The sequence below is a fragment of the Oryctolagus cuniculus genome, chromosome 2 (assembly GCF_964237555.1).
Source record: "Oryctolagus cuniculus chromosome 2, mOryCun1.1, whole genome shotgun sequence".
NCBI classification, from domain to species: Eukaryota; Metazoa; Chordata; class Mammalia; order Lagomorpha; family Leporidae; genus Oryctolagus; species Oryctolagus cuniculus.
In genome coordinates, this window is record NC_091433.1 from 181,506,835 (window position 1) to 181,534,053 (window position 27,219).

A 27,219-nucleotide genomic window follows, 5' to 3' on the forward strand; every position below is an offset into this window, starting at 1 on the left:
AGTTTTCATATTTTTTTCCTCTGTGAAATAAGAAGCTGAACTAAATTGTTTTCAAAATGCCATAAAATTAAGGGGAAATAGAGAAAAACATTGGCAATGTTTCAGAAGTAAGGTAGATGATCTGATGCAAACAGAAACCCATGCATATTAAAATTTCTAGGTATAAATAGCACATGAAGACTAATTTTTAAAAAGCTATAACATGCAATAGAGACAAAAAGTATCCTTAATACAAGAAAAAGTTCTATCACTATCACAGACAAGAAAAACAAAAATAATGCTAACCGCTCTTTCAGTTACTGCATTAGTCAGAAATACAGTAGAATGATTACGTCCAGAACAAAATAAGGATCTGGAGAGTGAGGGTTTTCAAGACTTTATTTGAGAGCAAAGTTACAGAAAGAGGAGTCTTCCTTCCATCCTTTGTTCACTCCCCAAATGGTCACGGTGGCCAGAGCAGGGCCAATCCGAGGCATGTGGGCCATCTTCCACTGCTTTCCCAGGCCACAAGCAGAGAGCTGGATCTGAAGAGAAGCAGCCAGAATGCAAACCAGCACCCACGTGAGATGTCGGTGCTACAGGCAGAGGCTTAGCCTAGTATGCCACAGCACCAGCCCCTGGAGAATGAGTTTTAAACTCTTTTTTTTTTTTTTTTTTTTGACAGGCAGAGTGGACAGTGAGAGAGAGAGACAGAGAGAGAAAGGTCTTCCTGCGCCGTTGGTTCACCCTCCAATGGCCGCCGCTGCAGCCGGCGCACCGCGCTGATCCGATGGCAGGAGCCAGGATCCAGGTGCTTTTCCTGGTCTCCCATGGGCTGCAGGGCCCAAGCACCTGGGCCATCCTCCACTGCACTCCCTGGCCATAGCAGAGAGCTGGCCTGGAAGAGGGGCAACCGGGACAGAATCCGGCGCCCCGACCGGGACTAGAACCCGGTGTGCCGGCGCCGCAAGGTGGAGGATTAGCCTATTGAGCCACGGCGCCGGCCTGAGTTTTAAACTCTTTTTAACTATCAGAATAAACATGGTATTTTTGCTGTATAAACTTACAAAATCCATTAAATGTTAAAATCCTCACAACTGGGGCCGGGGCAGTGGCGCAGTAGGTTAAGCCTCCACCTGCAGTGCAGGCCTCCCATGTAAGCTCTGGTTCTTGTCCTAGTTGCTCTTCTGATCCAGCTCTCTGCTTGTGGCCTGGGAAATGCAGTGGAAGATGGCCCAAGTGCTTGGGCCCCTGCACCCACATGGAAGAGCAGGAAGAAGATTCTGGCTCCTAGCTTCAGAGTGGCCCAGCTTTGGCTATTGTGGCCATTTGGGGAGTGAACCAGTGGATAAGAGACCTGTCTCTACCCCATTTTCCGTCTCTAACTCTACCTCTCAAATAAAATCTTTAAAAAAAAAAATCCTCTCAACTTTTAATATAGCAATCTCATTTTGTTAATCTGTTTTATGAATATATGGATATATGCTATAATATGCTTATTCCAATACTGTTTATAGAATAAACTGCCACCTCCAAAAAAACAGATGTCCTAAATGAATAGAAACCCAGTATTTTTTTTAACTTTTAATAAATTTCCAAAGTACAACTTTTGGATTATAGCGGCTTTTTCCCCCCATAACCTCCCTCCCACCCACAACCATCCCATTTCCCACTCCCTCTCCCATCCCATTCACATCAAGATTCATTTTCAATTATATATAGAAGATCAATTTAGTATATACTAAGATTTCAACAGTTTGCACCCACAGACACACAAAGTGCTGTCTGAGCACTAGTTATACTATTAATTCACATAGTACAACACATTAAGGACAGAGATCCTACATGGGGAGTAAGTGCACAGTGACTCCTGTTAACAATTGACACCCTTATTTATGAGGTCAGTAATCACCTGAGGCTCTTGTCATGAGCTGCCAAGGCTATGGAAGCCTCTTGAGTTTGCCAGCTCCGATCTTATTTAGACAAGGCCATAGTCAAAGTGGAAGTTCTCTCCTCCCTTCAGAAAAAGGCACCTCCTTCTTTGATAGCCTGTTCTTTCCGCTAGTATCTCACAGAGATCTTTCATATAGGTCATTTTTGTTTGTTTGTTTTTTGGCTACAGTGTCTTGGCTTTCCATGCCTAAAATACTCTCATGGGCTTTTTAGCCAGATCTGAATGCCCCAAGGGCTGATTCTGCGGCCAGAGTGCTGTTTAGGACATCTGCCATTCCATGAGTCTGCTGTGTATCCCACTTCCCATGTTGGATCATTCTCTCCTTTTTAATTCTATCAGTATTAGCAGACACCAGTCTTTTTTATGTGATCCCTTTGACACTTAATCCTATCATTATGATCAATTATGAACTTAAACTGATCACTTTGACTGCTAAGATAGCATTGGTACATGCCACCTTGATGGGATTGAATCGGAATCCCCTGGCACATTTCTAACTCTACCATTAGGGGTAAGTCTGAGTGAGCATGTGCTGAACTGTACATCTCCTCCCTCTTATTCCCACTCATATATAACGGGGATCACTTTTCAGTTAAATTTCAACACCTAGGAATAACTGTGTGTTAATTTAAGAGTTTAACCAATGGTATTAAGTAGAACAAAAAATACTAAAAGGGATAAAGTATTTAGTTGTTCATCAACAGTCAGGACAAGGGCTGATCAAGTCATTGTTTCTCCTAGTGTCCATTTCCCTTCAACAGGTTTCCTTTTAGGTGCTCAGTTAGTTGTCACCGATCAGGGAGAACATATGATATTTGTCCCTTTGGAACTGGCTTATTTCACTCAGCATGTTTTCCAGATTCCTCCATTTTGTTGCAAATGATCGCATTTCTTTTTTTTTTTTTACTGCTGTATAGTATTCTATAGAGTACATGTCCCATAATTTCTTTACCCAGTCTTCTGTTGATGGGTATTTAGGTTGATTCCATGTCACTCAGTATTTAAGGTTTCAGTTTTCCCAAAATTCATCTATAAACTGACACAATCACAATCAAAATTCTGTAACACCTTTTGGTAGAAACATTTATTCTGAATACAATATAAAAATGCAAATAGTGGCTGCCATTGCAGCACAGCGGGTTAAGCCACTGCCTTTGCCAGCCCAGTCCCTGCTGCTCAGCGCTCTGCTTCTCACCCAGTTTTCTGCTAATGCATCTGGGAAGGCAGCAGAAGGTGCCCCAATTACGTGGGCCTTTGTGACCCATATGGGAGACCAGGATGGAGTTTCTGCCTCTGCCGTCGACCTGCAGTAACCCTGGCCCAGCCCTGACTTGTTGCAGCCATTTGGGGGATAAGCCAGATAGAAACTCTCCGTCTGTTTCTCCCGATCACTCTGCCTTTCAAAGAAATAAATCAATCTTTAAACAGAAAAAAATCCAAATGAACAGTCTAGATAAAACAAAATTACAAAGAGGATTTACATTACCTTAAGACTATATAATTATAAAGTTACATAACTGAAGACTCTGTGGTTCTGTCATGGAAACAATTCACTAGAATCCAGAAAGAAGATCTACATATATTAAGATCAATAAAAGATTAAGTGATCTTCAACCAAACAGCCATTCAATTTAACAAATGATGCCATAACAGTTGGATTGCCATATGCATAAAGCAAAACAAAATGATTACAAATTACAGACAAAAATTAATTTTAAGTAGATAACAGACCTGTATTTAAGACTTAACTATATCAAGCTTCTAGGAAAAAAGAGAAAGTATCAGTTATTGTTAAGATTTCTTAAGACAAAAATTCAGGCTCTCAAAAAATTAATATATTGAAGGTCATCAAATTAAAAGCCTCTGCTCTTCAAAAGATAGGTTTTTAAAAGTTAAAAGGCCAGCCACCAGACAGTGAGAAAATACTTGCAAAACATGTAGTTAACCTAAATTCCATCTCTAAAATGCATAAAGAATTTCTGAAATTCAACAAGACAAATTTTAAAATGGGCAAAAGATTCAGCAGTCATTTCAACAAAGATACACGGATGGGAAGTTGGTGCATGAAAAGGATGCTCCTCACCACATCCTTAGGGAAATACAAATTTATTCACATCAAGGTAACACTAGAATGACTAGAAAGGGTAGCCATAACAAGCATTGTGAAGTTATGTAAATGACAGACTGCAGATGGAACTATAAAATGGTACAACCACTTTAGAAAACGATCTGGTGGCTTTTTAAAACAATAAATACAGAGCATCAGATGATGGCCCAAGCACCCGTGCCCCTGCCACCCACACGAGGGACCCAGAACAGAGTTCCCGGCTTTTGGCTTTGGCTTGACCTAGCACCAGCTTTTGTGGATATTTGAGGAGTGAATCATTAGATGGACAGACATCTCTCACACCCTGCCTTTCAAATAAATCTTTAGGGGGAAAATAAAAAGGTTAAATACACAAATATACCTTCCAGATGACCTAGCCAATCCACTCCTAGGTATTTACCCAGAAGAGAAAGCAGATGTCCATGCAAAACACTTGCAGGAGCCTACTTGTAGCAGCTTTATTCATACAGGTAACAGCCAAAAAACGAGCAACCAAATGTCCTTCAACACAACAACAATGGAAACATACAACAGTTGTAGAGCATTAAATGCAAACTATTTAATCATTAAATAGGAATAATAGTCATATGCACAACACAGGTGATTTTCAAAATAATCATGCTGAATGAAAGAGAATACACAAACAAGCACTGAATGGTTCCACACATAAAAATTCTAGAAAACGCAAACTAATCTACAGTTTCAGAAAGCAGACTGGGTTTCCTGTGTGGAGAAAGGGAGGGGGAGACAATGGCATCAAAAGGAACAATGGGAGGGGGAGCGAGGCATTGATATGTTTTATTATTTTCATTACAGTGGTTTCATGGTTGTGAAGCGTCAGTTACACACTTAAATAGGTGCAACTTAAACCTTCTTTGTACATAGCAACACTGGAAAACACACAACTCGAGAATTTTTTAATTGTGGGATAGTAGAGTAAGTTTTATAGGGCATCTATTTTACTATTTGAAATCACTAATAAAAAAAATAGTGTGAATGTATTTGTATTGGCTCTGAGGAATAGGACCCAAGACTCCTGTTAGTTGGGTAGGGGACCTACGGAATGATGTTAATGAAAAAATAAAATGGCATTCCGTATCTGTACAAGAACGTGTGTGTGCACGCACACAGAGGCAGAGGGTGTGAAGGGCGCGCGTTTAACAAATAGATCGGGAAGGCGGGACTGGAAAAAGAGAGATTCACTGACCTGCGTTAGCAGATGTGCTGCAAAAGGATACCTTTTAATCCCAAAAGGGATACATATACGGGTGTGTCTGCAAATACGTGAACGACAAATACGTAATAGCGTGGTCCACAATGAAGTGACTTATCAGAAATAAACTCCCGGAGAGCACCCCCCACACGCCGACTGCAGGTCTCCAGGGGCCCGGGACAGGCAGAGCCGGCGGCCCCCACGCCGAGGTCCGGCCACTGCGGCCGCCATTAGAGGTAGGGCCCCACCGGGGCTGAGGGGAGCAGAGGATCCCGCCGGACGGCAGGCAAAGCTGCTGCGGGCGCAGGTGGAAAAGGGGGTGCGGGCACCAAGGAAACCCTCAGCGCCCGGGGCGAGCTGACCAGGACCGCGGAGAGCTGCGCTCACCTTCAGCGCCCAGTTCCTTCCTCCAGCGGCAAGGAGCCCAAGATGGCGACGGCGGAGAGGCAGCGGCTGCGCGCCGCCTTTGTGAGCCCTCGGCGCGCCCGCCAGGCGCGTGCACAGCGCGGGCCGCCGCGTGCGGGGCACGAGGCCGCAGCTGTGGGGCCGCACGCGCCCTGCCTGCCCGAGGCCCGCGGCGCCCTGCAGGGCCCAGGGCTGGGGAAAGGCCGAGCTGCAGGTGGGCCGAGCTGCAGGAGGCCCTGTCTCTCGGGACCGCAGGGCCTGCGGAGCCTGCCACGGGGTGGGACACGGTGGGGCAGGGTCGCCCCACTTCGGTGGCTGAGCAAGCGCTGCAGACGCCCAGACAGTCCCGCCGAGTGTCTGCCCTGGCAAGAAACCCGGCTGCCCCGCGGAAACGAGTGAAAGACAGGAACAGCTGTGTGCAGAACGCTAATCAGGGGTTTGTGCGCTTGTCCGTTACTGCGTTCCATCCTGCCTCTCTGATTTGGAGCTTCTCTAACTGGGGCTTGCATGAGATGATGCTGCTGCGTGGTCATCATTCCTCCACCCCAGAGGCGTTTCGTATGCAGGGAAAAGTCCCCATCCGCAGGAAAGGGACCAGGACGTGGCGAGGTAATTGGGCCCGGCATCAGCAGTTCACTCAAATCAAGGGGAGGCAGAACAACCTGCTCTTCACTCTTGCACTTTCCTTTCAACCCGAAATTAATTACAGAGGAAGAAGTTGTTTTGAAAATGACAAGAGCCTCTGCACAATTCTCACAATTTTTTCCGGTACAATTCTCACAGCTTTTTCCTGTATTCCGTAGTAATCTGTATAACACAGGAATTAACAGGCCACTGAAAAACTGCCGTCTCTAGCCTCAAGTCATCTGGATGCAGGATTCTGCCTGCTGTGTTCGTGCATGCTCACAGGCGTAGCCAATTTTTCTTGCACAAGTGGTGTCATTTTGTGTTTTTCTATCAGTTTATCCTATTTTCCCTGTTTTTTAACTTCTTAAATGTGTAGTTCTATAATATAATCATGTTATTTTTAAATCTGTATTTTGGCCTTTCCTTCTCTTATCTGTTTTATCTTTTTTATTTTTGACGTCTTCTTCGTTGTTTCTACAACTTTTTTAATTGTTATTATTATCCATGTCACCTTTCTTCCCTTATCTGTATTCCCTATCTTTGTTTCATTGAGTTTACTCGATTACTTATTTTCATCGTCTTTGGTTGGATGTCAAGTGTCTTGATTTTTAGCCTTTCTTCTTTTTTTTGAAAATATACTTGGGGCCGGCGCTGTGGCTTAGCGGGTAAAGCTACCTACCGCCTGCAGTGCCGGCATCCCACATGGACACTGGTTTAAGTCCCAGCTGCTCCCCTTCTGATCCAGCTCTCTGCTGTGGCCTGGGAAAGCAGTAGAAGATGGTCCAAGTCCTTGGGCCCCTGCACCCGCGTGGCAGACCCAGAAGAAACTCCTGGCTTTGATCAGCCCAGCTCCAGCCATTGCAGCCATTTGGGGAGTGAAAAGTGGATGGAAGATGGATCGATCTCTCTCTCTCTGCCTCTGCCTCTCTTTAACTCTGCCTTTCAAATAATTAAATAAATTGTTAAAATATATATAAATACATACTTAAGCTATGAATTTCCTTTTGGATACTGCTTTCATTATATTCCTCTTTTTTTGTGGCATAATGTCTTTATCATTTAGTTTAAAATCTCCCTAATTCCTGTTGAGATTTCTTTTGGGATCTATGTGACAAGCAGAATTTTTGCTGACTTCAACTATATGAGGGTGTACTGTCAGCCTTTTGATATTCATTTGTAACTTACTTGGTTTAATTGCATTGTAGTCTATTTTATGAGGTCAATTACTTAAAAATTCTTGATACTGGCTTCATGGCTTAGTACCTAGTCATTTTTAAATATATTTCCATTAGGTCATTTCTTTAAATTGTGTCCAAATGTTCTATATCCTTATTGATGTTTTTGTCAGCCTTATCAGTTACAGAAAATTATTTTTCCAACTTCTTGTAAGCCTGCCAATTTTTCTTTTTCTGTATTTGGAATCTATTTTCTAACATACATAAAGATTTAACACTTCTTCCTGCTGAATTTATCATTTTCAATTTGTAATAACCTTATTCATGTCCAGAAAATTGTTGATTAAAGTATTTTACCTGATACTGATTTAATCATACCAGTTTCTATTTGCTTGGCATATCGTTTTCTATTTATCTTCTCTGTGTTCCTGTTTGAGTATCTTGTAAACAGCATGTGACACAATGCTGTTTCTCTATTCATTTTTTACACAGTTTCAGAAGATTCTATTTACCTTTGCTTCATTGATGTTGATTATGATTTCTGATATTTTGTGATTCATTTCCATCAGCTTGTTTTATATGCTAAGTTTGTGCTGCTTTTCCCAGGTTTCTCGATTAATGCTTTCTCCTGGAATGACTGAATTTTTTTACCTCCAGTTCCCTCCCTGCATTCCCTATCAAAATGCCGTTTTCTTCTTTATCACTTGAGAGGTTATTCACTCTGATACTATCTTTTGGTTGTCACCCTGTAGTTGTTGATACTTATGTAACTGAAAAAAATTCTAAAATTAATCAGTATTCTTGGCCTCTGCTTATACAATACTTTGGGAAATTTTAATTTCATTTCTATCACACATACAAGCACAGACACACACAAATTTACATGCTTTTTTGTTGCTAGTCCCTAAGAACATTATTTATTTTTAAGATAATAATAATTTATATTATAGCATTTGTTACTGAGTATTTGTTCTTAGTGAAACACTTTGCCTGCATGTCATTTATTCTGAAGTCATCATGTTTGGCATATATTTTTATTACCCTCAATTAAATGAAGCACTAACATTTGAGTAAGTCAAATGATTTGCCATGTATCATAAATCTAGGAGACACAGTCTTGAATTCAACCTGATCTGCTATAAATCCACAAACTTAGAACTCATTATACAACATTACCTCTCTGAAAAAAATCTGTTCTTTCAAGTGTAGTCATTTCCTCCCAAATATCATGTTCTTTCTTCTAACTGCCACGTGATGAACAGTGGTCTTTTCGATCAGCCAACAGCCTGCAGGATTAGCATGCCTGTTTTGTTTGCTTATTTTTTCAGGTTCTTCAGATTCTGTTTTGAGGAATGTAAATTACTTGAAAATGCTGATTGCCCCTTAAAAACAAAAACCTTGTTCAACAAGCTACAAATAATAGATTGGCTGATTACAAGTAATTGTCCCTATTCCTTTTTTCTTACAATAATAATCTAAGAACATATATTAACCAGCAATACAGTATAAAGAGGATAAAGGGGGCTTCCCAATTCATAAAATACTTATTTTTTATTTTTATTTTTTTAGAGATTTTATTTATTTATTTGAAAGGTAGAGTTACAGACAGTGAGAGGGAGAGACAGAGAGGTCTTCCATCTGTTGGTTCACTCCCCAGATGGCTGCAACAGTAGGAGCAGCACCGATCTGAAGCCAGGAGCCAGGAGCTTCTCCCCAGTCTCCCGTGCGGGTGCAGGAGCCCAAGGACTTGGGCCATCTTCCACTGCCCTCCCATGCCATAGCAGAGAGCTGGATTGGAAGAGGAGCAGCCGGGACTAGAACCAGCGCCCATTTGAGATGCTGGTGCCAGGATTAACCTACTGCACCATGGTGCCAGCCCCTAAAATACTTATTTTTATAATATACTATTTACATTTAAAAACATAAAAATGATTAACTGAATATGCTTTGTTATACCAATAGTGAGACTAAATATTTACTGGAATATTATAATAGCCCTATCAATCTCTATTTTCAATTAAATGTTATCTTTATGGGCCGGCGCCATGGCTTACTAGGCTAATCCTCTGCCTTGCGGCGCCAGCACACCGGGTTCTAGTCCCGGTCGGGGCGCCGGATTCCGTCCCGGTTGCCCCTCTTCCAGGCCAGCTCTCTGCTGTGGCCAGGGAGTGCAGTGAAGGATGGCCCAAGTGCTTGAGCCCTGCACCCCATGGGAGACCAGGAAAAGCACCTGGCTCCTGCCATTGGATCAGCGCGGTGCATCGGCCGCAGCACACCGGCCGCAGCGGCCATTAGAGGGTGAACCAACAGCAAAAGGAAGACCTTTCTCTCTGTCTCTCTCTCTCACTGTCCACTCTGCCTGTCAAAAAATAAAAAAAAAATTTAAAAAGTTATCTTTATGTTCATTAGCGAAAAGTTATCTAAGCATGGAGAGATAGTCTTTAGGGTCAGCCAGTCCAACTTTGCTTTATAGAAATTTTATGTAATTTTTAAGTTTTTCTATAAGTATCTTAGCCACAGAATCTTTTATAATGCATTCTACTAGTTTTATATGGTTTCCCTGTATTCCAAACTCCATGCCTTTTTTAATCTTAATCTTTAGGGTACAGAAAGGGCAAAGATCCTTTAGAACTTGCTTTTTCCTTTCCCCAAACTTAGGAAAATGTTTTCCAATGTTTACTTGAGATGCCCTTGGGGGAGATGAGCTCCGCGCCACTAGAGGTCACATGACTCAAGCCCATTCTGCAGGCCTAACTTCAATGTCGTTTCCTCCGAGAGGCCTCCCGAGCCCTGGGTGAGCAGTACAGACTGGAGCTCTACATTTGGAAACGCCCAGCGACTTCCTCGGGTGGTACATGGGCACACAGTCTCCAAATCCTCACCTTTTGTGTTTACTCTTTCCACTATAGATCTGCATACAAACCAAGCCACCAAAAGCCCCATGCAACTGGTTGGTTCTTTTCTCCTTTCCTTTCCCTGTGGCATTATTTCTAATTTATAAAATAAACATTGTGTCTGCATTACATTTATTTATGGCTATTCATTCTCCTGGAGTATAAATTCCCTTTGAACCCCAGAAAAATAGGCAGCAGCTCAAAATATCAGCACGAGTGAAGCTTCCTTTTGTGGCCCCCTTGTGTCACAGCACTCACGTTCTGTGAGCAGCAAGGCACAGCTTTAGAAGTGCAGTGTTTGGTGCATAGTGGACTGTTAATAATTAGACACACTGGGGATTTGAACAAGGATTGCCAAATTTGGCAAGTAAAATACAGGAACCAAGTTAAATTTTAATTTTAGATAAACAACAAGTTTTTAGTATAAGTAAACCACAAATATAATAAAATATTAAAACATTATTTGTTTCTAAAATTCAAATTTAACGAGGAATTCTGTTTTTATCAGCAACCTTTAATAAAGGCATTCTTTCATCTATTTGACAAGTTCATTTATTGATTTATTTTGAGAAGAAGAGAGAGCCAGGCACAGAGTTCCCTCTGTTGGTTCACACCCCAGATGCCTATGACCAGGGCTAGGGCTAGGACAGGATGAAGCCAGGAGCTAGTGTAGGAGTTGGAGTCCCTAACTTGCTAAATGCCGGTTTTGCTTGCTTGCCTGCTGTAGGGTTATGATAGGCCTCATCCTAGACCAGCCAGGAAGGCAGGCCGGGTCCTTGAGAACAACGAAAGTGTGCTCCCCTGGGATTTATGACCTCCTGCTCCCCACCAGCTCCCCTGAAATTCATGGCCCAATGCTTCCTGCCAGTGCCTCCCCACGCCATCTCCTTTGTGTAGCCTTCCCACCACATAACGTATATAGTCTTTACGTTTAAATGAACCAATGGACATGTCAGGACCTAATACTTTGCCATATAGAGAGTAAGAAGGTAACCTAAGCACGAGATGACGTGCACCCTTGTAAGTATGAGGCTATAAAACCTCTCTTATGCAAACCAGAGGGCCTTTTGCCTGTGCACTGCTAAAGGGCTGTGTGCGGGTAGGGGTTCCCAGCCGGCTGGTAACAAATAAACCTCTGACTGTGCCTTGTGCATTGATTGGGAAATTCGGACTCTACACTAGGAACTCAATTCGGATCTCCCATGGGAGTGGTTAAGAATCCAATCCATTGAGCCAATACCCCTGCCTCCTAGTGCCTGCACTGGCAGGAAGCTGGAGTTGGGAGCCAGAGCCGAGTCTCCAACCCTAGGATGTGGGTGCCTTGGCTGATGTCTTAGTGACTAGGCTAATGCCTGCCCCTCTTTGATGTGTTAACGAATACAGTAACCCATGGGAAAGTTCTGCTAGAACAAACTCAAAAATTCAGGCAGGAAGTTTAAAGCTGAAGTGTTTATGTCATCTAGACTACAAACTCCAGTGGTTTTTTAGAAACAAACACCTCATAAAGTAAAAATCTAAATGCCACCAGTATCTAGAAGTTAATTTATGTGTACAACAAAGACAAGTGCAGTTTAATGTATGCATATTATACCTCGATGAAAAATGAAAAAAAGGCTTTAAAAAGTTACATTGAAAATAACAGTTCACTTTCTGAGTGTATTTAAGTCAGGCACATCTAAGTGAAAGAATAACACATATATTTTGGTAATTGTAAGTGATTTATTTGTTTATATATTTGAAAGGCACAGTGACAGAGAGGGAGAGATTCTCTATCCTCTAGTTCACTTCCCAAATGACTGAAACAGCTGGGGCAAGGCAGGCCTGAAGCCAGGAGCCTGGAACTCGCCCAGGTCCCTCACATGATTGTCTGGAACACAAGTACTTGCACCATCGCCTGTGACTCCCAGGGTTCACATTAGCAACAAGCTGGGTCAGAAGTGGAGGAGGACTCCACCCCAGGCAGTCTGACAGGGGATGCAGGCATCCCAAGAGGTGACTTTACCTGCTGAGCCACAATGCCCAACCCATAGGTAATTTTTTTTAAAGATTTATTTTATTTATTTGAAAGACAGACTTAGAGAGAAAGGTAGAGACAGAGACAGAGAGAGGTCTTCCATCTGCTGGTTCACTCCCCAGAAGGCCACAACCGCCACAGGCCACAGCAGAGAGCTGGATCAGAAGAGGAGCAACCGGGACTAGAACCAGCGCCCATATGGGATTGTCAGTGCCTCAGGCCAGGGCTTTAACCCACTGCGCCATGGCGCGGGCCCCATAGATAATTTTTTATGAAGGCTTTTTGTTAAACTTACCAGAATTTAAGAAAATAATTACAGTAGCCTGGCAGGAAATCATTTTTCAAGCCAGGTAATCTCTAATTTTAACATAAGGAATCTAGTAAATCTTCAATTTATCAACCAGTCAGAGATATGAGGGCATTAGGAGAATGAGAGCAAAACAGCTTCTGGGTCAGCATACGTTCTGCTAATACCCTGAGCTATTTTCCCATCATAATCTGTAAACATATTTGCTGATGGGATTACCTGACATCTGTTTCTCCAATATCAAGCCTCAGAAAAAACAATCCTGAGTACATCCACTGTGAATTTAAGTGAAAGATCAGATGAGCACATGAATTCCTGTGCAGGTGACATTTTGCAATTGTGGGAATGGACGAGATTATCCAGGAACAGGTCAACAAAGCAGGAGCTACAATGCTGAAAAAAGTGTGAGATGAGCAGCTCCTGTAAGACAGACTGTCTCTTCAGCTCTGCCCTTCCCTTTCCTGCTTTATTTTTAGGGGCAACGTGTTTTGCACACAGAAACAGCCCACGCGCACATACACACACACAAACTGCTTTGCCACATACCCCCATTGCAGGTGTTATTTCAGCAAAGCCATGGCCCCATACGACCATGGGGTGACACTGGCAAACCCACTTAGCCTCTCTGTGCCCCCACGGTCTTGTAGGAGAAACAGATTTTAAATACGTAAGGTATAGTCATCCCGTAGCCACTTCAGGAAAGCTAGGCGTGGGCTCTCGGCAGAGCCGGCCCGTGAAATGCTTATGTTCTCTTGGTATCACTCAGTTTAATTCTCTCCTGGGTGCACTGTGCACATCACACCACATGCTCCCTGTGCGCAGAAATATTTTCCCTCTAGTTCTCAGGGCTTCCAGTACCCTAAAGTCAAATCCACTTTTTCTATGTTTTTTCTACCCACTTTCTACAATTTTAACTCTAAAAAAATTAATATGGATGACTTGTTCAAGTCATCTCTTTTTAGTTGGCCTTGGTGTTTTCTTGTTGGCTATTTGGGTACCACCAGGAGGCAGCATGAACTTAGTTAGCCATAATCCCACTGGATTTCCATGCACCTGTAGTCTTCCTGTCACCTCTTAAAGGGAGATGTCTTTTCTCTTTAAGATGCAATTAATTAAACCTGTCCATAATTCCCAGTGTTAATTAAGACATGGGGAAGCTGACACCATCATAAATTTGCAAGAAGAGGTTAAAAGGGACACTGAAAAATGAATACCTGAAAGGCTATCATTGTTTATAGTCTTTCTGCTGGCATTTCCCTCCCCGTACCTATTCTGTTTTCCCCCATAATTTCTCTTAGGGAAATTCTTGTGAGCAAAGATTTAACCACAGGGCTTTCAGTACCGCACGCTCAGAACATAAACAAGAAACACTCTGACAGTCTAACCGAAGGAAATTCGGATCATAAAACGGCCCACGCTGTGGCTGTTACAGATGACACTTAAAACAGAAGGCGTCCAAGGCCACCTTTCAGAGGCACACGGAAGAGCAGCATTTGTTTCCATTTCTATGTCTCTTCTCTGGTCCCGGAAGCGCTGTCCTGGCTCAGCACAGCCTCCTTCTGGACAGCCGGAGGCTCAGATTTCCCGTGCACACCCAGACTCTCCTCCCTCGCTCCTCGGGGACCTCCAAAGCCCAGGTTCCATGCCAGCAGCCTCGCTCCGGCTCCCTTTGCTCTGCACACAGCTCATCTCCACGGATCGCCCTCCTTCAGACTGGCAGCCAGCTCCATTCATTTTTTTTTTTTTTTTTTTTGACAGGCAGAGTGGACAGTGAGAGAGAGACAGAGAAAAAGGTCTTCCTTTGCCATTGGTTCACCCTCCAATGGCCGCCACGGCTGGTGCACCACGCTGATCCGATGGCAGGAGCCAGGTGCTTCCTTCTGGTCTCCCATGGGGTGCAGGGCCCAAGCACTTGGGCCATCCTCCACTGCACTCCTGGGCCACAGCAGAGAGCTGGCCTGGAAGAGGGGCAACCGGGACAGAATCCGGCGCCCCGACCGGGACTAGAACCCGGTGTGCTGGCACCGCAAGGTGGAGGATTAGCCTAGTGAGCCACAGCGCAGGCCAGCCAGCTCCATTCTTACCACCTCCAAGCCCTCTTTCATCATACTTCCCCAAATCCCCTAACTCCACCCCTTCTCCTAAACTCCTGCCTGCCTTCACTGGCACACATCCCCTAGACAAAGTCTTGCCTAATTGTTTCCAACCCAGACTAACCTCGCCCCCAGCGCCAGGCTCCTTTTTGTCCGGAAGTCCCCGTTGCCCCTCCCCCGGCCCCACTCCCAGTCCCTGAGCTGCAGCGTTTGCTTCCCCAGCAGACAGGTGTTCTCTGCGCCTCCCTTCCTTTATTTCACACTGGCTGTTGTATGGCCAGCCCTTCTTTATCTCTCTATTCTTCCTGTCCTCCTCCCTTCTGACTGAAATTTCTGTATCATTCGCCTTGTTTTCCAGACGGGACTTATGTTTAGGAAACCATCATAAATGCCATCTAGATACAGCCACATGTTTTCATAATGGTAGACACAATGGGGCAGGCCAGTTCCTTGCTACACGTGTTTAGGAAGTGAGATGAGTAAATTCATAGATATTAATGTAGTTCTCAAGTGGAAATTAAAAGATAGTTAATGGTTCCTGTGAGTTCTATAATTTAGAGAGTACTGGGTAAGCAGAAGAGAAGTAAGACAAAAGTCAAGAAAGCATTATTAAAATGAATTTAAATAGGAACCTAAAGTCTCACTTAAAATTCATCGTTATCTTTGTGGAGAGGAGTTTGTTTAGAAGTAAGAAATTGAACAATAAAAATAATACATTGGCACGTTGTGTTAGAGCTGTGTGTCTTAAAGTTTAAAACAGTCATTAATACAGGACTCATGTTATGAGACTGGATAGCATTACTGGTTGGTGATATAGAAGAGCAGTTTCCTTAAGTGTTCTCAGCATCTTCTAAAAATGTCAATATAAATTGGATAAAATGTAAAATTTATCTGAAGTACAGAAATAAGCAGCCAATAAGATAGGCATAAATATCTGCAAAGCATGTGAAAAATAAAGTTTCTACTAGTACAGATGTACTTTTGGTGACCTGTTTTTATCCACCGCTACCAAATGGAGTAATTCTATCTTATAGCTTTCTAGTTTTCTGAACTTTATTTCTTAAAAAACCAAATCTCAGAGCCTGCTCTGTGGCATGGCAGGTTAAGCCACCACTGCAGCACTACATCCCACATACGTGCTGGTTTGAGTCCTGGCTGCTCCACTTCCAATCCAGCTCTTTGCTAATGCACCTGAGAAAGCAGCAGGAGATGGCCCAAGTGCTTAGGCCCCTGTACCCATGTGGGAGTTCTAGAAGAAGCTCTTGGCTCCTAGCTTCAGCCTGGCCCAGCCCTGGTCTTTGTGGCCATTTGGGGAGTGAACCAATGAATGGAAGATCTCTCCTTCTCTCTCTGTCTCTCCTTCTCTCTGTGTGTACCTCTTTCAAAATAAATAAATCTTGGAAAAAAAAAAACAAATCTTCATTTTAAGCCTTTTAATCTAGAATTGCTATAAAATGTTTCTATACAATATCTGTCTTCATGAATATTATAGAGTTTACATGAAATTTCAGTCTTCATTGTAGGTTTTCATCATGGTACAGTGGAGGCCAAAAAGGGACTGTTTGCCCCCATACTAAATGGTCAGAGTGAGTTAAAATGTTGCATTCTGTGTATCCTTTTTCCTGTTTTGCTGTCTTAACAGTAGAAACACTGTGTCCGCAGCAGGCTACCCTCTCTACTGCTGGATCCCTCCAGATCTCGGATGTCTTGCTGGTTGTGTCAAGAACACAAGGCGCTAAACACTGTTTATCTGGAACATTTCGCAAGGTTGTGTTTGCAGTGAGCAACCAGGAGAGATGCAGTAACCTTTCCTCCCAGGAAGTGTGTTTCTTAGGCTCAGTGTCCCTGTCCTATAACAACCCATGCAAATACAAGCATGCACCTAGGACTGCCCATGTCACCTTGTCGAAGGGGAGCTCTAGGACCCAACCCAACCACGCTGACACTGTGGCTACTGCTTCTGCTATGAAAAACAGTTCTAAACTCTGACTTGGGAAGTCTTGTGTCTTCTATCAGTATCCGAGGCGTTACGGCAAGCTGACTTGTTAGCTCACAATAGGGCAAAAATCTTGTGCCCTTCCCAGTTCTTGAAATCTACCTTCCAATATGTTGTTTCATTTATACTTTTAGCAAACATGCATTAGTTACACATAGGTAAGGTCCTAGAGGAATATAAGATGACCCTCCTTCAAGTTCTGTCTGGTGAGGAATGCAGACACTCAAAAGTAAACTTTTTAAAGATTTATTTGTTTATTTCAAGTCAGAGTTACACAGAGAGAGGGAGGGGCATCTACTGGTTCACTCCCCAGATGGCCCAGCCCTAAGTCAGGAGCCAGGAGCTTTTTCCAGTTCTCCTACGTGGGTGGCAGGGGCCTAAGTACTTGGGCCATCTCCTGCTGCTTTCCCTGGCACATTAGCAGGGAGCTGGGTCAAAGTGGAGCAGCTAGGACACGAACAGGCATCCATATGGGATGCCAGCATCACAGGCCGTGGCTTTTCCCACTTTGACACAACACCAGTCCCTCAAGCAGGTTTTTGGAACAAAATGTAATTATTAAGCGTAAAGGCACAGAGGTCGGGAACCAGGATGTTTTGAGAGGCTTTCTGGAGGAGGTACTATTGAATTAAGTCCCCAGAGGTGGGGAATCTTTTTTTCTGCTAAGGGCCATTTGGATATTCATAACATCATCCATGGGCCACATAAAATTACCAACTTAAAAATTAGCTTTCTGTGGATTTATCGAATTTAAGTCCCTCCTGCAGTTGTCTTGGCAGAGCCAGGCCAAATGATTTTGCGGTTCTCAGACAGCCTGGGGGCTGGACGTTCCCCACGTCTGCTAAGGGTAAGGTGGAGCTGGCCAGGAGAGACAGAGAACTTAGAGGCACGACAAGATACCATAAACCAAGGCAGGGACAGTTGAACACAAAGATAAAGTGAGAGACTTGTTCAGAAATCTGGCCAACCAGCAGCAGGGACCAGATTACAGAAGACTGAGTGTGATGCTTTATGAATTTGAACTTTATCCCAGAACTGATGACAGAGTTATCACTGTTTAGGGAGTGACCAAGTCAAATCACCTAAGTTTTGTGGGGAAATGAAGTGCTGGGGAGAATGTGAATTTGCCAATTTACCAACTTCTGGATAAGAATGGGACATGGAGTACAAAACAGAACTTTAGCTGTATCTTTAATGTTTCACTTCATTCATTGTTACAGGAAAAAAAAACATAGATAAGGGCAAAAAATCAATGTATCTTTCAGACATCATGGTGAGTAGCTGTTATATTATTTCTGTGCTTCTATTATGCTTTAAATATTTCATAATTTAAAATAATTTGAGGATTGATCAAAGTCAGTCAATACAATAAACTTCATACCACAAACAACATTGTATAGTGATCTTGTTCCTGAATGAGCTCACAGTTGACACTGAGTAGAATTATGGAAAAGAGTCAGTGTGTGTTAGTTCTACCAGGAAACTTTCTCAGAGTATTAACAAGAACTGGGGCTGATGTCAGTAGATCTGTAGCTAGAATTCTTTACTGATTCTTTGAGGAGCCCAGCCTTAACACTGTGTCCACTGAATTGCAACATGTCACTGAAGCCCTGCTGTTAAGCTGCATATCATGATTAATTATTGCTAAGGGTGAGCAAGTGCCCTGTGATCCTGACTTTGTTAATGAGGTCAGAGCAATATCTGGTCTTAGAAAAGAGTCAGTGTGATTAAAAAAAAAAAAAAAGAAAAGAAAAAGGAGAGAGAGGAGCAGGAGATGGGGGAAGAGGAGAGCTAGGAATTAACTGTACCATGTCCTTCCCCTATTTTAACTCTGAATCATAATTACCTGTCTGTCTGTATATTTGGCATGGAGTAGGCACACAATAAATAACTTGTTAACTGACTAACCTCCAGGAAATGAATTTCTGTCAGTAGAGGCATTGGGTCCACGTAGACTCAGCTCCTAATGTAGTGGACCTAGTATAGTAGGCACCAGCAAGCATTTAGTAATGATTGAACAATCGGCCATAAAATTTCCCAGTTCTCCAACCAAAGGGATCTCCTCCTTTCTTCTTCTTCTTTTTTTTTTTTTAACAGTCAGAGTGGACAGTGAGAGAGAAAGACAGAGAGAAAGACAGGTCTTCCTTTTCCGTTGGTTCACGCCCCAGTGGCCGCTGCGGCTGGTGCACCACGCTGATCCAAAGCCAGAAGCCAGGTGCTTCTCCTGGTCTTCCATGCGGGTGCAGGGCCCAAGGACCTGGACCATCCTCCACTGCACTCCCGGGCCACAGCAGAGAGCTAGACTGGAAGACGAGCAACCGGGACAGAATCCGGTGCCCCAACCAGGACTAGAACCTGGTGTGCCAGTGCCGCAAGCAGAGGATTAGCCTAGTGAGCGGCGGGCGCTGGCCTAGGGATCTCCTCCTTTCAAATCTGAGTCTCTTCTTAGAATGTGTAACATGTTAACCTGAAGCTACTGTGTTTGTGCCTCACTCCTTCATAGTACCTTCTACGTCTCTTGAAATAGTCTGTGCCTGATTTTGTCATTTATTACAGAGTGACAGAAAATAGAAAAGTACCTTAAGGTTAAAATTAATTCATTTAAATACGTCTCTAAATTCAGCAGAATTATGTAGGTCTTAAAGTATGCAACTTCAAGCCATTCAGAATGAATTCCACTTTCACAAGAGTTATTTGGTGGCAAAGGAATGGGACACAGTCTGCCATGCCATGCCACCTACCGGGCCAGTGTTCCTGTTTGCTCAGCTTTTTCCCACGAAATGCCAATGAACAAAGACAGCTGCCAGACATTTTCTAGGTCATTTGTTCTGTTTGTAAACAGAAAGTGTACAATATTTAACAAGATGTAATCATTTGTAAGCTAGATTTATGCAGAATGAAAGAAGTGAAAGAGAGGGGAGGGAAATTAATGCCAGTCTCCAGTGCTTAATGACCTCATTAATTGAGAGCTAGGTAATTGGAGAAATTAAACAGAAGAGGTAATGGCCTTGGAGTCATTAACCTATTCTGGGAGCACTGCTAATGTTTACCAGGTGCTTTTCCTCTGAATGGAGAGCTTAGAGTCGGGCTGCTTTGACACACTAGTTCTTGAATCACTGGGAAAGTTTCTGAACACAGATCCCTGGCTTCTCTTTATACTTCTTAGTCAGGGCCTTTGGGGTGGGACCCAGGTACATGGATTTTTAAGAGCTAGTCAGTTGACTCTTTTGATCTTTTGATAAAAGTCTGCCCAGCCTCGGACATCACGGCTTTAGAACAGGGTCTCCAGAACACGGTTTCTCCGCCTTGGCACTGTGGGCACCTGCAGATGGTCCTGTGCATTGCAGGATGTCAGCAGCTTTGCTGCTAAAGATGCCATCAGACCTTCCTCCTCCCAGTACAAGCAACCAAAGACTCCAGACCATGCCACGCTCCTGCAGGGGATAAAATCCCCCGAGCTGAGCTCCTCCAGGTAGGGTTCTGGAAGAATGTGCTAACTGCTCTGCTTCCTACAGTGAGGGAAAAGTTCCCACCCGCACTAACACTGTAACCATAAGCACATGTAGCTGTGATCACTTGCCATGTGGCTAGCACAACTGAGAACTGAGTTTTAAATTTTATTTGAACTTAATTTTTAAAGTTTATTTATTATTTGACAGGTTGAGTGACACAGAGAGAAAGAAATAGGAGAGCTCTTCCCCATCCATTGGTTGCCTCTTAAATGCCTTGCCCCCCCCCCAAAAAAAAGCCAGAGTTGGACTAGACCAAAACCAGGAGCCAGTAACTCCATCTGGGTCACCCATGTGGGTGGAAAGAGCTCACCTACTTGAGGTGTCATTCACTGCCTCCCAGTATGGGCAACAGCAGGAAGCTAGATCAGAAAAGGAGGCGACTTCGCCACAGGCACTGTGATCTGGGTGCAGGCATCCCAAGCAGCAGCTTAACCCACTGTACCACAGTGCCCCTAATTAATTAACTTGTAAAGCGTGGATGACTGGTAACCATCATATTGGGCAGCAAAGATTCACAAAATCCAGATCTGACTGCAGGCAGTGGAATACTTCCTTAGTGCTTCTAAAAGTAATGACAAGAACAGAAAAATCCACCTGCTCTTCTAGCTGGATCAGAAAAGGTATCAGGATTAAGTGACTGTAGGGCAAGTGGGCTCCTGAGGCAGGGTTAGAAAACAAAGAGTGGAACTTGGGTGAATTCCGGAAAATTCTACTCCAGAGAAAAAACACAAAGTTTAAGAAAATAGACAATTAAAACAGACCAAAAAGAGAAGAAGTTGGGCAAGATGGCACTTAGGATAAGAGTATGGAAAATATTAACCAATTACCAATCTCTTCCGAGCTTGTGGACAGAGGCGGTGAGCCAATCCAAATACCAAATACGACCCCTAGTGCACACTAAGGTGAAGGGCCAGTACCTCACAGATAAGGGGGAGGGAGAAGGAAATAACATAAAAAGAGAATCAACAGTAAAACTACTGCTCAAACAGTACTTTATACTTTGTGTATCTGTGTGGGTGCAAACTGTTGAAATCTTTACTTAGTATATACCAAGTTGATTTTCTGTATATAAAGAAAATTGAAAATGAATCTTGATAAAGAATGGGATGGGAGAGGGAGTGGGAGATGGGATGGTTGTGGGTGGGAGGGAGGTTATGGGGGGGGGGGGAAGCCACTATAATCCAAAAATTGTACTTTGAAATTTATATTTATTAAATAAAAGTTTAAAAAGAGAGAAAGAGACCAGCCGTACAGGGCGACAGACTCCAGGTCCGGGCCCCTCCACTTATGGCAAATACACTTGCTTTCACTCTTGCATGCTCCCCCAGTCTTTTCTCTTTATTTCTATGTTGAACAACAAGCCTGTGGGCCAGAGGAAGCAGCTCCCTGCATCTGGGACTCCACAGGACTAAGAGGAAAAGTCGCAGTTCTGGTTTCTAAAGACCGCTGAGGAAATGTGCTTTGTGACCACTCTCAATATCCTGATGATGAGAAGTAAAGTGGCCCGGCTGAGGATGGCCCCTCTAGTCCCAGCCATGACCTCCATTTTCTGTCACTCCTGAACATGTTCTTAGGGAACATTCTCGCTGTTGTCTGTTTTTTTCTCAATTCTTCACAGATTGAACATGCAGTATTACCATTATGATCCAACCATCTCACTCTAAGGCACATACTCAAGAGAAATGAAAACATATGTCCACATAAACACTAGTAAAAAAAAAACAGTTGACAGCAGCATTATTCGTAACAACCAAAAACTGGAAATAATCCAAAAGCCTATCAACTGATGCATGGATAAGCAAAAAGTTATATATGTGGATACATACACACATATATATACATATACACACATATACATATAAGATATATATATATATACCTCATGGGAAATTATCTGGCAATAAAAAGGAATAAACCACATGCTACAGCACACACAAACCTTTAAAACACTATGCTAAGTGAAAGAAGCCAGTTGCAAAACACCATTTGTTAAGTGATTCCATTCACATGAAAATGTCCAGAATAGGAAAATCTATAGAAACAAAAACTAGATTAGTGATTGCTTAGAGCTGGGACTAGCAAGGAGATGAGGCATGGCTATTTCATTAAAGGAGTTTCTTTTGGAACTGATGAAAACATTCTTATCCATTCTTATCTATTCTATGCTTTCATCGGATCAATTGTACAGAAAATGAATTACATCTCAAGAAAGCTTTTAAAAAACTTGTCAGTATAATCCCTCATACTAACAAACCCAATAAGACAAATCTGCAAGAACCTATCAATTGGGGAATAAATATCTATTTTTGAACTGGAAAATGTTATGCCAAAATAGTTCTTGACTGGCTGCCACACATCCAGGATCATTGAAATGAACCTGTGCTGTGTCCAAACTTGGACTGAAAGTCCTGGAGTGTGGCCCTTACCACACAACAATTTCCCCACTGTATGATACCCACTGGACAGTGTATGCGTTCAGTAGGTGCCCTCGGAACAATCCCACCCTGCAACTAAGACTCCATCCTTGTGTCTCCTGAGTCCTTTCGTCGCTCCAGTCCACAGGATTAATGGACACATCAATATTGCAGTAAGCATCCTCATGTTGTCATGAATCAGGCTGGTCCAGCTTCATGGGGTGTTAGAAAGACGGCATTCATTTTCAGGGCCAGGAGCCCTCCACACAGCCTCAGAGAGAGCCCATTCTCCAATTTTAAGCTCACTCTATTGAAGTATCATTACAGGAAATGAAGGCATTTCTTGTTTTTTTGTTATACTTGATATTATCTATTGAATTGACAGTCAAGCTGATGCTGCTTAAGCTTTAATTGTTCCCTTGAAATATGGGAGAAATCTGGAAATATCATGTGAAATAATATTGCACAATAATTTATTATTTATTTGAAACACAGAGTTTCAGAAACAGCAAGACAGAAATCTTCCATCCATTGGTTCACTTCCCACATGGCTGCAACAGCATTCAACCATACATTGGAAAAAAAAATGGGCCTGTGTCTAAGCATTAACTTTTACCTTTCTTCCATTCCATGATGATGCAGATGGATACACAGAGTCTTTGTGAGAAGAGCTAAGCCATGTGACCTGGTTCTAGGACGAGTGTGATTCATTTGGAAGGTAAGTGTTTTTTTCTAGACAAGGTGCACCAGCAGAGTTCTGGAATTCTTACCACAGATACAGTGGTTTGACTGTCCGCTCCCATCTGACTGGATTGAGTGTACACTTTCCAGTGTTCTGACAGCATCCTGAACATACCTTGAGAAAGCAGTTAAATTATTACTCTTCATGTTGTTTTTTTTTTTTTTTAATCAGCTTTCCCCAGTAGAATTCTGAGGAACTGAGACGTGTTGTTATCATTTACGTGGTTTGCAATTACCAAAGTCTTCTAAGCATAGTTTCTAGGCAGGCATAGTTTCCTTTGTCTGGCAGGTGTTCCATAGGTGAGTTGGCTCCTTCCCAGGCTAAGGAATTCAAGGATCAACAGCATACCTGGAGTCTGCCGCCAGTCCTTGTGGTAAATCAGACTCTATAGGATGCTGTTTTTACAAGTATTTGGGTTGGGATCCAAAAATGGATGCCTTGTACAAAATTGCTTGCTGGAATGGGTTTTGTTAGCATCATTACAAAATTGGCTTGAGGTGAAATATTTTTTAGATGGCATTGACACAAGGACCTCAGACTTCCACACTCCCCAAGCTGGGAAAATTGCTGAGTGATACCATAGGGCCTGAAAGAATTCATCAACGTTCCGCATTGCCTATTTTCAAGAGAGGTGCGGGGAGTGGGCAGGGTAATTCAGCCATCAAAGATTTTGGCTTGTGTCTTGGATCACGTACCCACACCCCAGGTATAGAATCAGAAATATTTTGATGTCCCTTGTGTTGTTCTACATGCCCAGATCTAATCCCAGAACCGGTTCTGATTGTATGTGTGTATCCGTTTGTTTTTAACCCATTCTTTTTCCGCTGAGAACTTTTCAATTGCAACATGAAAATGGATTGTTTGGGCAAGAAGCACATTTGCAACAAACGTTTGGTTTGTGGTGTTTCCATTTACACCAACTGAGAAATCGAGGTCACAGGCACAGTCTTTTTTGTGGACTGCCTTTGACAGTGTGAACACTATCTCAGTTTGAACAAAGACAGGGTCGATAAAGCCCCCAGAGTATCCTGCGTCAGCCGTTGGAGCCAGTCATTATTAGCAGAGCAAGAGTCCTTTGGAAACTCCTCCCTGCCTTCTCCCCAGCCTCCTGAGAGGGGTGAGAAGGCAGTGGATAGAAATGCACTGCTCTGAATTTCTGGGAATGCACGCAAATGGACTTTGGCTTAAAGAAATCTGTACTTGCTGAAACCTTTGACCCCAGTTATAAATCTGCATGCCACGTGGCAAGGATGGGTCTGACTCTGGAACAGAGAACAAAGAGCATTTTTGTCACACGGAAAAACCTGAAGATGCAGAAAGCCGAGTGTTGACGTCATCCACGTATGTCTGGAAGGATCCTGGCTTCTCTCTCAACTCTGTAAGGCGTGGTTTCTCAGAGAGTTCTGGCTTCAAATCGGAAGCTGTAAACAGTAAAATTAGTGTCTAAATCATCCCCCAGGCCCTGTAAGTCCACTTCTGATGATGATGAGTTATGATTTTTCAGGGAGAGATAAGGTCTCAAAGCAGCCAGTCACTCAGAAGTCATACGAGCAGTGGTTTACACCTCATTGTTCAGCTGAGTCAGCTGACGTGAGAGATTCAAATATTCGATGTCACAACGCCCAGTGATTCCCACTACACCCGGGGAGATTCTTCAAAACATTTTTTTCTGATTCATACTTATACTAGTTTCGTTGTAGGATGTTTTTAATGTATAAAAGGATTAAAAATTTTTCCATAATCCCACCATAACACATTTTGTTCACCATGCTCTTTTGTGATTAAAGACGAAATCAAAACATTAAACCTCATAGAAGAAAAAAGAAAAATATGGATTTCTACTTTGAATTTTTAATCTCAAATTTTGCAAATAATTAAATAAAACATCAAAGCATTCTTGGACAGGGACCTTACTTGAGATGGGCCGAATATTACAATAGGATGTGAAAAATTGTGAAATTAACTCAGATCCATGGGAGTATACACAGCTAGACATTCTCTGTGAAGTCTGGGCAGTGCCGGCAAAATCCTACAGTTCTAATTGGCCAATTCCTGCTATCATCACTTGCAAGGCAGAGCCCACAGTCAGGGAAGGGATTCAGAGGTATGTGATATGACCCTGAGTTCTTATCGCACACACTCAAATTCAGACAATTAAAATTAGGAGAGAGCAATCTAGTGGGTAAAAATAAGAATGATTTAAGTGTGTGGATTTTCAGTGATCCAGCACTAATCACAGCTGCCAACAGAAATGTCCAGCTGCCTTGCGGAAGGAAAGAGGCAGATCTTTGAAGGGTGGTTTCCAAAACAGTGTAAAGTTATCTGGGATTAAAAAGGAGTTCCGATAAGAATGAGGATCAGCTAAGTGCTAAGCAAGGTTCTGCTGGCCTTGGCTCTGTGTATTATTGGAACAATATCTGATTGGGAGTGAGCTGAGTGGTTCTGGTCATCTCTGCAGGACCCCATACACCTTCTGAAGGCACAGCTACTCTAAAATGATTACTCCCTGCGTCTGGGATTGATACGTGCGCCTTCGCCCTTTCAACTTGTTTCCTATTACTTTCTACAATTTCCAACCCTGAAATTTAAAAGCAAAAGGAAATGGCACCTCTGGTGGCTTCAGTTTTTCATCTAAGCAATGGCCATGTTGCACAGGATCATCACTGAGAACTCTCCCGGCTCCGCATTCCGTGCTGTGCGGTTCTACAGGCTGACTGTCCTGTGTCAGGCAGGAGCGGTGCGCTCACCACTCCAGGTCAACAGTGCTGGCCTCCTGGAAAAGTGAGGGTATTGACGAAAGCCATACTTCAGTGACCGCCCCATTAAACTCAGTTGCTCATTCGCTCGTTATGGTGTCAAGGGATTAGGATCCCAACAACAGAGCTTCACGGAACAGAAAAGGCAAGAGGACATGAATGAGAGGCAGTACTTTATTTTCTCAATAATTTGCTTCTTTTTATCTTTTTTAGTCTCCGATATACATTACTTACTGAGTGACTACACTTCTGTTTGTATAGCATATTGCCTTAATTTCCCAGCAAGCATTTTCATAAATGTTTCCTAAAACAGTTTCCCCTAAATTGCAACATTCTCCTGAAAAGGTTGTTAAAGTGCCAGGAAATGCACACGACTTTTCAAAAAGGTTTATTATTCATCTCTCTAACAAGTGTGAGATGGGGAGCTCTGATTGTTCCTTTAAAATACTGAGAAATAGTGGATATTGAACACATGTGCCAACTGAAGGCAGAAGACTTGGTCTTGCTTCCAGGGCCCCTAAACAGAGCACAAGTACAGTTGTTCTGCAGAAAAGTGGAGGGACTGCCCAGCATCAGTGAAACCACACAGGTTTCTGCGTGCCCTGAAGATTGCTCCAAGGCAGATGGTTTGCTGGTGGCAGCGTCTAAATAAGTACCGTAGTAATTTAGTCCCCCACTGGGTGTCTTTCTTCTTTTTTTTTTTTGGACAGGCAGAGTGGACAGTGAGAGAGAGAGACAGAGAGAAAGGTCTTCCTTTGCCATTGGTTCACCCTCCAATGGCTGCTGTGGCCGGTGCACCGCCCTGATCCGATGGCAGGAGCCAGGTGCTTCTCCTGATCTCCCATGGGGTGCAGGGCCCAAGCACTTGGGCCATCCTCCACTGCACTCCCTGGCCACAGCAGACAGCTGGCCTGGAAGAGGGGCAACCGGGACAGAATCCGGCGACCCGACCGGGACTAGAACCCAGTGTGCCGGCGCCGCTAGGCGGAGGATTAGCCTGTTGAGCCGAGGCGCCGGCCGTGTCTTTCTTC

At 43.2% G+C, this 27,219-nt stretch overlaps 1 protein-coding gene across 24 annotated transcripts in view; it reads right to left on the minus strand.

Moving 5' to 3' along the window:
• Positions 1–27,219, minus strand: part of TDRD15 (tudor domain containing 15) — a 462,408-nt gene that overhangs the window by 296,787 nt on the left and 138,402 nt on the right. For 15 of the 24 annotated variants that reach the window (XM_070069375.1, XM_070069374.1, XM_070069373.1 and 12 more), the window contains exon 1: positions 5,641–5,789. The exons of 4 other annotated variants lie outside the window; for them this stretch is intronic. The gene's annotated coding sequence lies outside the window, so the exon portion shown is untranslated. Of the gene's footprint in view, positions 1–5,247; positions 5,610–5,640; positions 5,790–8,636; positions 8,801–27,219 lie in introns of those variants that run through there. 5 more of the 24 variants (XM_070069381.1, XM_070069378.1, XM_070069383.1 and 2 more) reach the window with 2 other exon arrangements.